The following is a 12,295-nucleotide window of genomic DNA, read 5'->3' on the forward strand; positions in this document are numbered from 1 at the left end:
AAGCTCGATCTCTCTCTCTCTCTCTCTCTATATATATATATATATATATATATATATATTTTTTTTTTTTTTTTTTAAATAAAAGATCACAAACCATTGTAGTTCAGTGAAAGCACTTGAACAGGCTCTGAAAACTGTCACAGCACACGATGGAAACGGGACCACAAGAGTGTCTGACTTAAACTTCTCAGCTGACTGCATCATGTAGACTGTATCCACTTCAAAAGTTGTTGTTTTCTTTATTCTAAGACTGGGTCTTGTCCTCTGTGGGAATGATCTTGTGATTCTTGTATTTTTCTGCCAATGTTTATTAACTGAAGACTGGAATACCTACTGAATGGTGACTCTTCTAGGAGATGCTACTTTCTTTATAACAAGTACCTTTTATCAGTATTTTATAAGCTTGTTAATTTTATATATCTACCTTACCTTTGCATTTTCAACTGGCCTGCTTATGTATCAGAGAGCCGTGCTGCTCGTTCCGTACTATGTGCTTGTCGTGTGTTATTTTTCAGTGTGAACTTTACTTCCTTTTTCTTTTTTTACTGTGTGTTAGTCTAGTTTGGTTCTCTGTCTCATGTAGTTACCTTATGGCTACAATCTGAAATTATTATTTTTCTTTTGAATTAATGTCAACTTGTGGCATGACTTTGAAATAAAGAGGAAAACATTTTCTGGGTTTGTGGTGATTAACCATCGACATATATAATGGACAATTCGTGGCCATAGACTCCAATTATATGTTTTTGTGCCAAAATGGGAGGTGGCCACCACTGCCATTTTTACCATGTCACAGGTTTCATCAAGCCCAGACAATTCCAAAAAAGGGAAAAGAGGTGGAGCTGAGGGTGGGGCTGTAAGGCTGGGATCAAATGACGACACCCTGTCGAACTGAAGCGATTTAGCTACAAGCTAACGCGGAGGTGGGAGCTAAACTAACAGAGGTAGCTATCTAGCTACAACAGGAGTTAACTGTGCAAAACACCAGAGCTTCTGAGTCAGAGATACGCCGGGCTGACCGCTGGGGAGAACCTGGTAGAACACCGCTGACGTCGTTAGGTCTGATTTAGGGGGGCTTCAGCCCCCCTAAAATAATCACATGCCCCCCTATCATTTTGAGTTTTTTTAGGGCTGGGACTTTAACGCGTTAATTATGATTAATTCCTTGCATTTCGAGCACGGCGGAACCTTTGTCATTGCACGACTTCCTCGTAGACAGAATATCACTGACGCACACAACAATGCACAGTGCTAATGGCTACTAAAACAAAATAAAAATGGAAAGAAGTTGCCTTGCTTGGACTGATGCAGGATTTAGGAAACCTGTCCGCCTCTTTTCTTATCTTGAATAAAACGAACTTCCAGACAATAACGGAGTCCATGTCGCGGACATTTTTCAGAGATCGTCTCTGCTTCGGCTGCCCGGTGGCAACGGAAACTTTACAAGAGCTGCGGTAAGCTATCTTTTTAACATTTACGTAACATCTGTGCAGCGCTGAAAGCACCAGACAGAATAATTCTGTGCCCTAACAGTAGTTTATGAAAGTAGTCAGACAAACGAGAGGCACCTGGCTGCCGCTGGGAGAACGCTCCGTGTTCTCACTACTCTGTAAACAATCACAGACAACATGCCTTAAAGTTGAAAACAGAAGTTTAAGTTAAAACAGAAACACTCTGAAACTTTTCTGATGATTTTCTAAACAATTCTGTCAGGGAGTTATATGCTTCTGAGACGAGTCTCTGTCTAAACATCACATGCATTACTATCATTAAGCAGCGAGGTGTGTTGAAGCTGTCATCAGCTAAGGGGCGGATGCTTAAGTGCATCAGGGGGCAGCGAGGAACGAGGAAGTTGTGATCAGGCTGGAGATCATACCAGATTCGCTGCAGCAGGCGTGAATCTGCGGGTCTGCAGCATCCCCTTCTTAACGTGACATCAGGACTTCCCATGTAAGGAAGGTCCGCTCACCTGTTCGTCAGATCATTATTTCCTCGCCATGATCTTTTATCATCCCATCATCTTCCAGCCATCCAACTGGAACCAGTTAGTGTTCCTGATCATTCTCAGAATATGCCACGCCTGCTCTGGTGTTAAAAGTTAGTACATTTAAGTCCTAGATCATATTTGTGCCTGTTCTACTGTCATTTTGAAGGATTATTATTTATGTGCTTTTACTACATTATGAGTAGAAATGCTAATAAAAACTCCCAATTATACAAACAAGTGAAACTGGAAAAATTAGAATCTGGAAAAATTAGAATCTGGTGCAAAGTCAAATTTATTTCAGTAGTTCAACTAGACAGAGAGACTATTGAAAGGTTCAGGAACCCTTTGCAGGCGTTTTCTATTTGTAATTATTAATTTTAGTTGATTTGGGTCTTGTTTCATATCACACAGTGACATTTGATTAATTAAAATGCATTTTTTATTAAAAGCTTTAGTTTTACAGTAATTACTATATCTAATGTTTAATTATCTGTCTCATAATTTTAATTAAGTTTTGCTTTGAGAGCACATTTTCCTGAACGATTAAAATGCGATTAATTTAGATTAATTAATTACAAAGCCTCTAATTAATCAGATTACATTTTTTTATCAAGTCCCAGTCCTAATTTTTATATATACTGTTATTTTGTCTTGTAATTGTTAACTACATACTCCTTTATTCCATATCATAGCAGTGTTATTCATACATTAAAACTGTCAACTGCACACTCATTTGGCAGAATAAAAGTTTGACAATTATTCATTTGTTCTTTGTCACATTTCAGTAACATTTATAATTAAGCAAGTTGTAATTAAACAAATTAAACAAATGACTGTAACATTTCCCCCTGTTAAGTGCAGTAGACTGAAATGAATAGCTTTATTTGGAAATATAACATATCTAATTTTTAATGGACTTATATAAAATCTTTCTTCAACATAGACCCCACTAATGAACTGATTAAGTGTTATTTTTTTATAAAAAGAAGAGAAAAAATGCACAAAGGTAGGAAAGGAAAAGAAAGTGATAAAATAATAGGTTTTGTTAAATGTTCTTCAGATAATGAATTATTGACAAAGTTTTTGCAGGGTGTGACAAAAATGTTCAAGGTCAAGCTCCTGGGGCTAAGCCCCCCCCATCTCTCAATCCTAGTGACGTCCATGTAGAACACATAGGTCTCCCGAGAGCTCCACAAGTCGGCAGCCGCACAGCAGACAGGTGCCGCTGCGATCAGAGATGCGCAGAGCTGCAGCTGAGGGGAGGGGACCATACCGATAGTCGGAACCCAGCTCCACCAACATGTTACATTTCAACCCATTTTCTAAAGTGCAGCATTATGTTAAATGCACTGGGTTTTACCCTATTACATTTAAATTTCATGGTTAAACAGTACATGTTAAAATCTAAGCTCAGCTCGGCAGTGACCTAAAATACATAAATATAATTTAACTTACCGAAATAAATGAAGTGGAGACTCCTTGGATGCTCTATTAGTGCAATTAATGCCACAGCAAGTCATTTTGTCCAACAACTGCACAAGTAATATCCAAAACAGAACGCACAAACGCTACAACTAATGGTCTAAGTTGAGAGACTAAAAATGGTGGAACAGTTTTCAGGCGAAGCTGAGGCTCAGGCTGAGGCCTTTTCCCGGAGCTAGCTTTGCGGTCACGTGGGTTTGATGCTCATTAATTATACAGAATTTTAGGCATTTAATACACTTAAACAGAAGAGTGACAAAAAATCACCCCCTCAGAGTTGTCATGAGTATAAACTAGATCTACTAACCTAAAACTTGTAAGTCGCTTTGGACAAAAGTGTCTGCTAAATACATAGACATAAACATAAAACATGTTTTGGTACCAGGCTGTAAACATGTTTATTTCTGCTGTGAAATTGGCATTTTTAACATGGGAGTCAATGACGATTTGCTTGCTTCTGACACCAGCCCCCAGCGGATGAGGGTGGAACTGCAGTTTTTGTCACTTCCGTGTTGTCTTCATTTTCATACCAGTATTATGGGGGCTTGGATTGAACAAGAGAAGTATCAGGACTTGTTTTCGCTAAATGCTCAGTCGGTCCGAATTTCTGTGTCAAATTGAGTTGTTGGGGGTATTTTTAGAGTTTCAACTATCAATCAATCAAATCAATCAAAGCTTTATTTATAAAGCGCCTTCCGTAACCCTGTCAGGAAGCCCAAGGCGCTGAACATGGTATAGTAGAAGTACAAATATAGTGAATAAATCAAAAATAAACTAAATAAATTGAAACTAATTATATTTCTATGGAGTTGACATTGGTTAAACTTCTGAGTTCAGTAGTCTTTTTGATAGCTGAATAATTTAAAGGGTCAGAGTTACATGAAAATTGGGATAATAAAGAGCAACAAAAGCAACCAAAGACTGGAGAACCAATTATCAAGACCATCTGGATCATTTTATGAATTACAAATAGCTAAAGGTTCTTTTTTACACACTGCTGTATTTACAAATGAAACTCAAAACATTAGAATATGGTACAAACGTTCATTTATGTCCATAATTTTACTTAAAAGGTGAAATTAATAGGAGACAGACTCATTTAATGCAAAGCCTGATACTTTAATCCTTTATTTGTTGTAATTGTGGTGATCATGGCTCACATCTGATGAAAACCCCAAATTCAAAATCTCAGACAATTGCAATATTGTTAAAAGGTTAAATATTCTAAACTCAAAGTGTCAAACTCAACACCTGCAATGGGTTCCTGAGCCTTTAGATGGTCTCTCAGTCGAAGTTAGATTACTGACACAAATAAACTTTTGCACCACATCTAACTTTTCCAGTTTCACATGTGAAATGGTTACTCAGAATTCACAGTGATGAACTCTGCCACCTCCCCTCCCCACTTCCCAGCTGGCTTCTGTGTCTGCCACCAACAAGCTCCACCTCCGGATTAATCAGGATCAGCAGCCATGAATGACACCCAGCAAGAGAGTCCAGAGATCTCCGTCGCTGACCCAGACGGGCTGTAACTGGGCCACAAACCCTTAACCACCTGCAGGAGGGCCAGAGACACAACAACCAGCAGAGGTCAGGTGTGGGGGAAATTTTGAATAAAAGAAGAAAGGACTGACAGAGAAGAGACCAGAGCAAAAAAAACCACCTTCTTCTTATCTGGACCTCATATTTTTAACTATCCTGTCTACTTTGGGTCAAGTGAAACCCACAGCAGGAAAACAGGAAGGAGAGGAGGCCTTGAAAAGTGTGTTGTGAGGTAAGTATGGCAGGTGAACGCAGGCTGAGGTCTCATTAGGCTGCAGCGAGGCCACGTTGCTGCTGCTCGGTGGTAGCTTTAGGATAAATCCTCTTATTGCTCACTTTGTCCTTTGACAGCTCTTAAGCAGCCATTATGTTCTCCTCAAGGAGCCATAGTCGCACAAAAGAAAATATTTTATTCACTGTTTTTAATATTTTTGTGCATCATTACTTTGATAGTTTTACTCAGATGATCCACTGAAAACAAGTTTTGTGTTTAAAAGTTTAAAATATCAAATCATTGCAGCTGTGGTATTTATTTATTTATTGGTTCTTCTGTAATTGGATGTGTCTATTATTGGATGTTTTTAGAGTTTTTCTCCAGAAATTAGGAAGGTGACTGCTGGGAAATGTAGTTCAACATTCACAACTTTTAGTTTAATGTGGGTTGGTTACAATCAGGATCTCTCTGAGACAAAGACACAATCATGTTTGTATGTCAGGTTATCTCAGTGACAGAAAAGCATTAATATCACAAACAAGCATGTTTTCATAATGCTCGCAGACATCTGGACTGTAAGCAGCGTTTCACTGGGTCAGTGTGACAAACCGCATGCTAAGAAATAAAATGTTGAGTTATGTCAACAGATTCCACTAAACCTAGTTGCATAAAAGTCAAGAGTAATATACATTGTTGTTATGTTATAGTAAATATTACTTTTAAGCAACTACTTTTAATGGAACCAGTTGACAAAACTTGGTGAAGTTAATTCAACATTTCATTTCTTAGGGTGCAGAACATCATTAAACATGAGTCTTCAGTTTTTTCTTAACATCTATACTACTTTTATATCACACCTGTTGAATCATCAAGACAAATCTCCACATAAGCAAAAAATATTAGGCTATGGAAATTTAGCCCTTTATCAGAATTAGATTTTTTTAAATCAAGCAATATCTGAATCTGTAAGTTAAAACTTTATTTCAAATAGATTAAACCTGTGCTCCTTGAGACGGGATGCTCCGATATTTTGAGAAACTTGAATGAAATGAAGCAAAGCTTACATCACAGATTTTATTTGTGCAGGTGAACGGTTTATAAGCCTCCTCGGAGGTTTTGTAAAGCGCTTTAGCCCAAACAACAACAGCTGGTCTGAGAGTAATTAAAATAAATTCATGTATTTAACGTTTTGAAAGCCTTCTTATTATGTTACTTTCTGGATCTTTTTAGACTGTAATAAAATCATAAGTAACATGCTTGGTAACCAGAGTGCCATTGGCTGACCTTCTCCTGTGTTTTTCAGACAACCTGGCCTCTCATGGAGCTAATTCTCCTGAACTTTTTTGACTGATGATGATTTTCACACCCAGTCGTGCCTTTGAGTCACTGCCATGTGAGTGATGCACGTAGGACCACACACACAGATTAAGAGTCTGGGGTATTAACCAAGCAGTTGGTCTTGATGTGAAAATCTTTGACCAGGTTGACTCCAGCCAGGTCAGGTCTTGTGAGCTGTGATATTGTTTGTTTAGCACTAAGATTTAGGAACCATAAAATCTGGATTTTTATTCCCTCAAGACAAGAACAGCTTGGACTGGGAATGCCGTGGGTAGCTGTTGAGTGTAAATTTTCCAGAACTGGAAAAGATTATTTAACTAATAAAAAGGATGGGTGCGGAATCAGATCATTAGGTCTGAGTTTGTGCTTTATTCCAGACTGGCACCCTGTAGATTAGGATTAGAAGCTTCATCTAGATGGAAAATCATGAGAGTAGCTGCTCACAGATGAGTGGATATATGTGTAAGTTTGTGATTCTGTTGAACTAAATTATATCAGTCTGCTTAAATAAATAAAATACTCATTTTTTTTATTTGTAGTTGAAAACGTAAATGTTAATCTGCTTGATGTGTAACCATCCCCCATTTTATTTCTAGTTTTCTAAAAATCAGGATAAAATTAATCTTAATCTACAATGTGGACAGTTATCATAAAAGCTGAATTGGATGTATTTTATTTCCTACAGTTAAGTAAATTACAAAATACAGCTGTAAAAAGCCTTAAAATTAATTTACTTAACCTCCGCATTTGACCCATCCCCATGGGAAGCGGTGAGGGGTGAGCTGCAGCTGCGGCTGCGCTCGGGAACTATTTGGTGGTTTAAACCCCCAATCCAACCCACTTAAAGCTGAGTGTCAAGCAGGGAGGCAAAGGGTCCCATTTTTAAAGTCTTTGGTATGACCCAACCAGGATTTGGACCCGATCTCACGGTCCCATGGACACTCTATCACTAGACCACTGAGAAGGTTTAAGAATTAAGGTTTAAATACTTATTCAAGTTTATTTGGAGATCACACAGCTGTGAATTATACAAATTTTGTTGTAAACAACAGAAACAAAGGAAGGACAACTTGATGGAGGACCAAATGATTCAGCAGCTATAACTGCAACAACTGTGCCTCATACTTAAGACGATGGGATTAGCCCCAGGAATCCAAGTAAGCCTATAACAGCCTCAACCAGACCCTTCAATCCAACCCTCCCAAAAAACACATCTCCCTCACTGGTCTCTGGCTTCTTGTTGAACCACAGAGTTTTTTTTTTCTTTCCTTTTGCTTTGTTTTGATGCTCCTGTGGATAAATATCTGTTTGTTTGAACAAAAATGAGCCAGACAGCCAGAGAAAACTCCTAAAATGGTTCTTAAAACTGCTCTTTCTATTGCTTAATAATTATTCAGCTGTATTTTTTATGACATAAAATGTCTATGTCTGGTGTAAGACATGTGTTTTTGACCTGGTTGGAGTTTAGAATCATGTCAATCATGTCATATATATTTAGACTCAAGTGTTGAACGTCTAGTGGTAAAGTGTCCACCCTGCGACTGGGAAATCGGGGTCCAAATCCCGGTCGGGTCATACTTTAAAAATGGGACCCAAAAGCCTCCCAAAAGACACTCAGCGTTAAGGGGTTTGTTTGGGGGTTAAACCACCAAATAGTTCCCGAGGACGGCCGTGTCTGCAGCTCACCACTCCCCCAGGAGAAGGGTCAAATGTGGAGAAAAAAGTTTCTTCTGTGTGTGTGATGACTTACACTTTTCAATTCAATTCAAAAATACTTTATTAATCCCAGAGGGAAATGGATTGCTGTAGTAGCTCAGAATAATAATAATAATAATCAAGTCATCAAAGAGTTGTTGTATATTACAATGGCTGTTGGCAGGAAGGATCTCCAGTAGCGGTCAGTGTTGCAGCAAAACTTAAGAAGCCTCTGACTGAAGACACTCTTCTGTTGTCGGACAGTCTTGTGAAGAGAATGCTCAGGGTTGTCCATAATTTTCTTTATTCTCTGGAGAATCCTTCTTTGCATTATCTCCTCCAGTGGTTCCACAGTCGTCCCCAGAACAGAACCAGCCTTTTTATTAGGCTGTTGAGCCTTTTCAGGTCCCTGCTTCTGATGCTACTACCCCAACAGACGATGGCTGAAGAGATTACACTCTCAACAACAGACTTGTAGAAGATCTGCAGCATCTTGCTACAGACACTGAAAGACCTAAACATCCTCAAGAAGTGCAGTTTGCTGTGCCCCTTCTTGTAAACGGCTTCGCTGTTCTTTCTCCAGTCCAGTCTGTTGTCCAGGTGAACTCCAAGGTATTTGTATTCCTCAACAACCTCCACTTCTTCTCCCATGATGGAAACCGTGTTTGACTCCACCCTGTTTCTTCTGAAGTCTAAAATCATCTCCTTTGTTTTGTTCACATTCAAGATCAGATGATTGTTTCCACACCATGCCACAAAGCACTCCGCCAGCTCTCTGTACTCAGCTTCCTGTCCATCTCTGATACACCCGACAACTGCAGAGTCATCTGAGTATTTCTGTAGATGACAGGTCTCTGATTTGTACTGGAAGTCTGAGGTGTACAGGGTGAAAAGGAATGTTGAGAGTACAGTCCCCTGTGGTGCTCCAATGTTACTGATCGCCTGGTTTGATGTGCAGTTCTTCAGCCTCACAAACTGTGGTCTGTTTGTCAGGTAGTCTTTAATCCAGGCGACAGTTGAGGCCCCCACCTGTGTCTTCTGGAGTTTCTGGCAAAGTACATCAGGCTGGATTGTGTTAAATGCACTGGAGAAATTAAAGAACATGACCCTCACAGTGCTGCCTGCTTTGTCCAGATGACAGTGGATTGGTTGAAGCAGCTGGATGATGGCATCTTCAACTCCAACTACATGGTGAGAAGCAAACTGCAGCGGGTCCGGATATGTCCTAGTTTGCATATTCAGGGGGACCAACAGGAGTCTCTCCAGGACCTTCATGATGTGGGATGTCAGGGCAACTGGTCTGTAGTCATCATTGACTGATGGGCGAGTTTTCTTTGGAACTGGAACAAGACAGGATGTCTTCCACAGGACTGGAACCTTCTCCTGGGCCAGGCTGAGGTTGAAGAGGTGTTGCAGAATCCCACAGAGCTGCTCTGCACAGGCCTTCAGTACTCTGGGGCTGACACCATCTGGTTCTGTAGCCTTGTTCCTGTTCAGTCTCTCCAGCTGCCTCTTCACCTGACTTCTAGAGACAGACAGGTGGGAGGAGAAGGTAAATGAGGCAGCAGCATCTCCTGACTTGAAGACAGATTTATAGAACCAGAAGAGTCCATGACTGCGTTAGAGGACAAAAGAGCTGGCGTGTGACAGGAAAATGTTGGATCAGAGGAGGATGAGGTCTGATTGGCTGGGGACAGGCGAGGAGGATGCTGGGTTTGTTCCTGAACTGAACCTATTGAAGAACTTGTTCAGTTCATTGGCTGTGTCCTGGCTGCCATCTGTGCAGTCCTTCCTCTGCTTGAAGCCTGTGATCTTCTTCATCCCTGACCAGACATCTCTGATATTGTTCCTCTGTAGTTTGTTCTCCAGCTTCTTCCTGTATGCCTCCTTGCTGTCTCTGATCTTGATCTTCAGTTGCTTCTGTATACTCCTTAATAATTCCCTGTCTCCCTCCTTGAAGGTTCTTTTTTTCTCATTTAGCAGATTCTTCAGTTCACTGGTGATCCAGGGTTTGTTATTAGCGAAGCATCTCACCGTTCTGGTGGGTATGATGTTGTCCACACAGAAGTTTATATAGTCAGTGACACATCCAGTCATGGCATTGATGTCCTATTCATATCCTTGGCAGAGAGTCATCCAATCTGTGGTCTCAAAACAACCCTGCAAGGCTTCTTCAGCGTCCTGTGACCATTTTCTCACAGTTCTTCTTGTCACAGGTTGTCTCTGAACAAGTGGTTTGTTTTCTGAGACGAGAAAAACAAGATTGTGATCTGATTGTCCCAGAGGAAGTCTTGTTTTGGATATGTATGCATTCTTTACATTTGCATAACACAAATCCAATGTCTTGTTTTCTCTGGAGCAGCTGACAAACTGTTGAAATGTTGGAAGTGTAGCAGAGAGCGAGGCATGATTAAAATCACCAGATATAGCCACAAATGCATTGGGGTGCTGGGTTTGTAGCATAGTGACAACGGAACTGATGGCATCACATGCATTTTCTAGCCTAGTGAACTAGACCAAATTCTTGCTTTGCAAAGAATGGTCTAGGCATGCTCCATTGGAACCTCAGCAGCTCCTACCAGGACTCTGGCTAGCCAATCACAGCTCTCTAGAGAGGTTTCAAACACATAAAGAGCTGTGATTGGTCCATAATGGTGGGCCAATCATAGTGCCCTATCTGCTTAGTGAACATATCACAGAGCTTTATCCGCTTTGTGGGCCAATCAGGGCACTCTATATGCCTGGTGGGTGGGATGATGCAACAGAGTGAAACAAGAGTATGTCACATTCATTGTCCAATAGCATGCGGAGATCATTTGAAAGACAACGGTAGAACCCGCCCCACAACCGAGAGCCGTCAATGGAGCGTGGCCAGACTAAATAATACATTTATTTAGTCTGGCTTGCCAGGCTATGCATTTTCAGCAATGGCTGAAGGTGGAACAGGGGCGGCGTTAGGCCCGGCTACTTGGGCTGAAGCCCCGGATCTTTCATGATAAGCCCCGGATCTAAATCGCGGAAGTAACATGCAGTACCAAAGTCACACAGAGAGGGCGCAGCTGGCAGTAGTTTGTAAAGTCCCATTTAGTCGTCACACACAGGTGTGTGCAGTGCTTGTGGTGAAATTTATTCTCCGATTTTGACCCATCCCCTGAGTTGCAGACACGCCGCGCTCGGGAACTATTTGGTGGTTTAACCCCCCAATCCAACCCCAATCCAATGCTGAGTGTCAAGCAGGGAGGCATTGGGTCCCATTTTTCTCAAAATCTTTGGTATGACCCGACCAGGAGTCGAACCCCTGATCTCCCGATCTCAGGGCAGACACTCTACCACTAGGCTACTTAGTCAGTATACAGTTTACCTGAGACTGAAGAGAAGCCCTTCAGCAGCTGGCTTCTGCAGTCTCTGAAACGCATGAGTGAAGATGGATATAAGGACGTTTTTTTAGACCAAAAGTACAACGACAGAACCCCAGCTCTGATGAGACTGGTGTTGACTCAGGTTTGTGAGTCTTATTTGAAAATATTTGTTGTGCTGCTGGTTTGCCTAAAGTTAGCTTACTATCAGGTAAAGTTGTTGGAGAAAGAAAGGGAATATTCACTATCATCTCACACTAAACACTAACAGGAACAATACTCTGCCCTGAATATGCTGAATATGTAGCTTCAGATTAAACATTATGTGGTACAAGACAAATATATATGATGTTGACTAGTGCGTGTCACGTGTGTGCGCGCATGCGTGCGCGCGTGTGTGCGCGCGTGTGTGCGCGCGCGTGTGCGCGCGTGTGTGCGCGCGCGTGTGTGTTAAGCCCCGGATCTTCTTCAGTCCTAAATCCGCCCCTGAGGTGGAATATAAACGGTTGCCAAGACAACACTGGTGAACTCTCTTGGCAAATATGGGTGTCAACTTACTGCCAAGAGTTCAACGTCTGGGCTGCAGAGACGACATTTCACTGAAACATGACATGGATGGCACCATCTGTTGTTGACAAGCACTGCCACTTCACCTCCTATCTTTTCCCGCTCCTCTTCAGA

At 41.1% G+C, this 12,295-nt stretch overlaps 1 protein-coding gene across 3 annotated transcripts in view; it reads left to right on the forward strand.

Moving 5' to 3' along the window:
* Positions 1 to 885: 885 nt before the first annotated feature.
* The window catches only part of LOC107396139 (unconventional myosin-VIIa), a 56,410-nt gene continuing 45,000 nt past the window's right edge, over positions 886 to 12,295 (forward strand). The window contains exons 1-2 of one of the 3 annotated variants that reach the window (XR_011521836.1): positions 886 to 5,243; positions 6,529 to 6,618. The gene's annotated coding sequence lies outside the window, so the exon portion shown is untranslated. The remainder of the gene's footprint in view (positions 5,244 to 6,528; positions 6,619 to 12,295) is intronic. The other 2 variants (XM_070555932.1, XM_070555933.1) reach the window with 2 other exon arrangements.

The sequence above is a fragment of the Nothobranchius furzeri genome, chromosome 10 (assembly GCF_043380555.1).
Source record: "Nothobranchius furzeri strain GRZ-AD chromosome 10, NfurGRZ-RIMD1, whole genome shotgun sequence".
NCBI classification, from domain to species: domain Eukaryota; kingdom Metazoa; phylum Chordata; class Actinopteri; order Cyprinodontiformes; family Nothobranchiidae; genus Nothobranchius; species Nothobranchius furzeri.